We start from the raw sequence: 5734 nt of genomic DNA, 5'->3' as shown, positions 1-5734 counted from the left end.
AATCTCTCTAACCTTTTCATGTTTTGCAGAAATTGTGTGGGTTAAATTATCAATAGCAGCAGGAATTAATGTTTGACAGACTTTTTTGCAATGAGTTTGGCATGGTTTGGATTGTGACAAACAAATACCGGGCAAAGTTCAAGTTTTGGTAAAACACATTCCTCAATTTTAGAGAAAACCTTTGGAGAGTCACAAATGTGGGAATATGCGCTTTGCACGAAATTTACATTTGTGGAAATTACAGACACAAATGGTTGACTTGGATACTTTAAATTACTTCTGTCTTGGTCTTTAATCAAATCGAGAAGGGGTGAGTTTTGACTAGGATGGATTAGGTTTTCAATACAGCCATTACAAAACTCTTCCTTTTCCAATTGTTTCAAAACATATCCAGCTACATATGCTCTACTTGCTAGGTTAATTGTAACCCTCTGAATTTCAGGATGTATTAAAAGAGCATCTAAAATTCTTAGACATTCTTTTGCGATGACATCTTTGCTTGATGAATTGGACGGTCCTGAATCAGTCTTAGAGACAACACAGTCATCTCTGTAACTGGTTTATTGAAGTTAAACTGTTAGCTCCTACATTTTATGAGCTTACTGATGATGTAATGGTACCCTTTTTAAGTATGTTTATATGTATGTGTGTATATTTAAAATGTTTGTAAAAATACTGATTATTGTGTACCCGAGGATGCTCTGTTCGCCAAAACCCACCGGATATTGGTCAGGCAGAAACACCCCCAGCAATTGTAAGCTTCACACACAACCAAATGAACGTTTAGAACGAACAGGTCGGAATCGGGCTCACACTAAAAAGAGAATTTTCAAATCGTAAATAAAGTTTTAGCAAAAGTGGATAGATATCTATCCACTTTTGGTTTTAGTAGGCATCAAAATCTTGTCTTTCTTCAACTGAAATTTAAATCGCCGATAAGATACATGTAGCTTCCCGGAAAAGTTTAGTTTTTATTTTACCGTCGGTAACAAATAATAATACTTAGCTCTCCCAAACCCGGTAAATATCACTAAAAATTCTACAAACAACGACATTAGCTTTTGCTATTTTTGGGTCTCTGATGGGTGGTAACAATTTTGTTTATGTTTTCACCAAAGTCAATCAGAAGAGACCTGTTCTTTAGTATCTTGATTGACGAAAAATCCTCAGATTACCTATGTTAACCGACAAAGAACGTTTCTAGTTATTGTTAGAATATGACTTCTACTAGTACGAAATATATCTTTGAGATAGAGGTCAGACTACCTTATGACAATTCTATATTTATGGTAGAAATAAATACTTTCATGCTATAACTTATCAAATGATTTTTTTAAACTATGTTTTTTCCAATGTATTTATTTTAATTCATTAAAGTTATATATAAACAGCATTTTTGAGAAAAATAAATATTGCAGCCAAAACATTACATATTAGTCCTATAAAGCCATTGTTTCATTTACCTTTAGGAAACGCGTTTTTTTCTTATTTTACAGTTAATATTTTAAAACTTATAATATTACCTTTCTTTTATACCTTTCAAATGAAAAAAGTCGTCAACTGGTCGCAAAACTAACACATTCAAATATGGCGTTTCCTAACCTCAACGCGTCTTCTTTAATTTTAATACGTTAAATTATTTCATATACTGTTTATTATACTTGAATATAATAAAAAAATATTAAATTTTTACTTACTGCAGCTTATTTTGTGAAAAAAGATTATGTTAATCACGAAATAACTACTTTATTGTGATTAAGTTTAAATCGCCGGCCTTTGGCTTTTTAATACAGAAGTAGAATTTCGTTCGTAAAAGCGCCCCTAGCTCTATCACTAGGAACTAATTTACTCACGCAGTTTTGCGAAAGATAGGAAACAAACGGGATGGCCGCTATGGCGCGACAGCGAGTGACAATCAAAGTTGGCCGTGGTTTGGCTTGAGCAATGTTAACATGAAATAATCAGCTAGCTAGGCTAATACCCAAGGCACCACCCTAGGCCTAAGTCATCAAGCGACTTTTGAAGCCTTTTAATTCAGGTGGCCGGGTTACACTGCGTAGGAGGGTGGTGGCAAGCCCTGCATGCCACGTGATCGAGCCAACAGCTCCCTACACTAACTATTACGTATATACTATTCTCCACCACTCTCCCCCTATTCGGCTTTCCGTTGCTATGCAACTCGTCTTGAAATTTCTAATATTTAGGCTTAGTTTCTTTATTCGGTGTTATAGTCGCGAGCCAGATTTCCCGCACGATACTGACGAGTCCCAAATAGGGCGAAACCGGTCCACCGTTGGATTTTCTGGCTATTTTATTTTATTTTATTTTATTTAATTATTCACTTGAAGATCTATTTGGTCCGAGATTCGCGTCTTTTTGTTTGCTCGCAGAGCTATTGGTACTAGCTATATGTAAGTTTTTAAATTTCTTCAAATTTGTTTAGGGTTTAGCTTTATTATCCCTTTTCATTATGGACTTATCTACTTATTCAAAAATGTTATCATACTTTGGCTTGAGCAAGGCTTGTAGTTGGTATTTTTGATAACCAACCAACCGGAATAACCGACCAACCGGAAATATTTAATTTAGCTATACCCTTTTTACCGTGTAAAGAGGGAGGTTATTTTATTGGAGCACTTATAAAATCGCTAAGAACAAAGAAACTACCTTAGTGTAAAAATAAACAAATTATTATCTGATCATCCGCTAATCGCTCGTTTTCTTTATGAGAAATCAGTTAAGCACTAAACATCTTCTTTATTCACTATATTCAAGAGATGTCTATAATACAGTAAGAAGAAAGCGAGTACAAGACGGGGGAAAAGCGAGTCAATCAGCTAATGCAACGATAAAAGAGCCATTCCTGAGCAACGAGAGAGAAAAAAGATGCTACGACGAGAAAGCAGCGTTTTGTTTGGAGTCTATAGTAGAGTTTCGTGCTTCGAATTGAGCAAAAAGATATAAGAGGAGACACGCTTGGTAGGCGCAAAAATGAGACTGCAGCCATTTGCAGCGAAACTTAATTAGAAGGAACAGAGAACGATTGCCTCTCGCTCTCAGTCATTCTCTCGTTGGCCCTTAAGTCCTTCGACAAAAGACCGTCTTCTCCGGGCCATAAATGGGAACGTTTTACTCCTTGTTCAAGAGCGAAATTGCCACTTACAATTCGCATTTTAAAAGGCAAAAGGAGAACTTACCGTTGGACAGCCGAGATGCGAATAAATACTCCGTTCTGGATAATGATAATTGCCTCGTGCATTCGTGACTGACAGCTACAAACTATTGAGGTATAAAATATAATGAAATTACTTAACTAATTTCTACAAAATAATCAAAATAGCCAATTAGTTTGTTACTTTTAATGTCCGTAATTCCGTTAACCATGTTAAAATGTTTAGGAGGGTGTTGGTAAGCCCTTCGTGCCACCTGAAAACATTTCTGATTAGAACGTCATTTGGGTGGGGCAAGGGGGGTACCTGAGTTTTTAAGGTTTAAAAAGTTCCCAAATAGACAGAAAAACCAGAATGTTTTGTTCTGTCAATTAGCCTGAATTATGTATTAACTATTTTGATTTAAAATCCAAAAAATATTAAATTTGAGGCGTTTTCGCCTTTAAAAAAACTTGTTTTTTCCAGACCCGCGGACATTCAAGCTCTGCCCACTCCTGAAATATCTGGAAATGACGTCCCCGCGACCGGGTTAGCAAGACCAGCCAGACTGGATTCAATCCCCCTGGTTTAATCCGGATTTAGCCACATAACAAAATCCATGGTTAAAAACATTTTTATTTTATTAAAAAAATTGAAACCTCCTATTCAATATTTCGTGGTAATTAAGGGATAATAACTTTTTTTTTTAAATTTTAAAAAGTAGTTAATATGACAGATATATTAGCAGCAATATAAAAATATGTATATCCGTTAAAGATAAATTTATAACTTCCTTCTGGTCCTAAGTGTACTGTCCATATTTGTAAAATATATTTTGAACATGTTCTAATAATAAAAGTTAACTAAACATAATATTTTATAAGATCGTTTTGCTTTCGGTTAAAGATTCAGATTTTTTGTAAAAATGTTTACAAAATAATACACACAATTATATTTCGAGAGCTTTATCTGAAGTAAGCCTTCTATGCAAAGTCGTAGCAACAGTGAAAATACACATAGGCCATTAATTCTAATTTTCGACACATTTTAAGAAAAGCCTTAGGAACGTATATGACCTTATATTCATTTTGTGAAGTTTTTCTTTAAAAAGAGTTGTTAACACTCAAGCTCGTGATAAAAATAACGTTGGTAATTTACATAAGAAACCTAGCAAAATATAATTTTAGGCTGTCTCATATCGATACTGAGAAACTGGATTGCAAACTACAAGAAATATCAAATTGAACGTAATATCTTTGATTAACATTGTTTTTTGCCCTGGCGATCTTGAGAGAACAGTCTGCAAATTACAGGGTCTATATTTTATAAATTTCAAAGTTGAGTGTGTTTGGAAAACCATAGTTTCCAGACCCTAAGAGATTTAAAATATTTAGTGGTTTCCAGGTGCATTTGATTGCTAGAAGATAAAATGATTGTAGATTCTACAATTGTGTTTGTAATATTACTATTTCGAAAACTTTTGACTGCTCTTTGAGGTCCCCTTATTAATATCTTTCCACGCTCGAGAATTCACCGGTTTCAATAATGTAAAGGTATTTTCAATTAACACAAGTAAAGCCAACTTCAATAGTTTTGACTCGCGCTTTTATTTTATAGCAATTGGCCAAGATAGTACTTTTGCGTCGGACTAATTTTCAGAACGAGATGCCTTATTCAGTGCTAAATTTTTGAAACTGATAGCTGGCGGTAATGTTATTGAAACTGGCAAATTATCTCTTAAAGCTCCGCTTGAAATTCAACACGCGTAACCAGAAAACGCTAATAGACTCCGAAGCTCCTATCAAAATCTATATTAATTTCACTGACCAAATACAAGATTCGGCGATACATTCAAGATCGTCTTAAGCTAGAGCTTAAAAACCAGTTTAGGTCGGTTTGAATGCTAGTTTTGACCGCCGACGATAATTCTTGGTTAATTCAAACGTGCGAAATCGCTTCACCTCGGTTCGCTGATAGCCGAGGCTAAACGTCATTTGAAATTATGACCAGAATTTTGAAAATACTAAAATGTATCCCAAAACAATAAGTTAATCGAGTTTACTATACATACAATAATATTAATTGACATTATTTAGAATTTTATTCCCATTATTTTGGAAAATCCGAGCAATTTTACTTCGTCGCCTTGTCGTTTTGAACGAGGTTTTGAAAGCGATTCTAAGGGCCCGTTGCAAAAGTATGCTTGGCAAGGATTTGACCATAGACAGTGCCGTATTTCCTAGGGGCCCATCCTTGGCAGAGGCCCTCCAGTGACCGTAATTACTGTATTCGAAGGCATAAAGCTATAATATCAATCGTAATTTACATTGGAGAAATTCCTAGCTAGAAGACTTTGTTTTAAAATTACCAAAATTTCTGCCTGGCAGTTTACGGACGCAGCCTTAAATCGCAATGTTGCCTAATTATCGCATATTTAGTCGACGATTGTTAAGAGCTTTTATTTAGTAATATAAAGTAGAGCTTAGACTTCTACGCTGAATCAGGGAAATTCAGGCACAGCCTAGTTCCAGGGATAAGAGTAAATGCAGCGCGTGAAAAGGGGGCCCAGACTCCTTATCTGCCTA

General features: G+C 35.2%; 1 long non-coding RNA gene across 2 annotated transcripts; it reads left to right on the top strand.

The window, feature by feature from the left end:
* Positions 1 to 2254: 2254 nt before the first annotated feature.
* Positions 2255 to 3834, top strand: LOC149926636 (uncharacterized). 2 transcript variants are annotated; one of them, XR_016474038.1, is made up of 3 exons: positions 2255 to 2411; positions 2793 to 3287; positions 3636 to 3834. It is a non-coding gene; the product is annotated as an uncharacterized LOC149926636 (long non-coding RNA). The 2 variants fall into 2 exon arrangements; XR_016474037.1 differs by having other exon boundaries at positions 2776 to 3287.
* The last annotated feature ends 1900 nt before the right edge of the window (positions 3835 to 5734 follow it).

The sequence above is a fragment of the Leiobunum rupestre genome, chromosome 9 (genome assembly GCF_980474605.1).
Source record: "Leiobunum rupestre chromosome 9, qqLeiRupe1.1.hap1, whole genome shotgun sequence".
NCBI classification, from domain to species: domain Eukaryota; kingdom Metazoa; phylum Arthropoda; class Arachnida; order Opiliones; family Sclerosomatidae; genus Leiobunum; species Leiobunum rupestre.
Note: the sequence above shows the minus strand (reverse complement) of the source record. Positions and strands in the feature narration are given on the sequence as shown.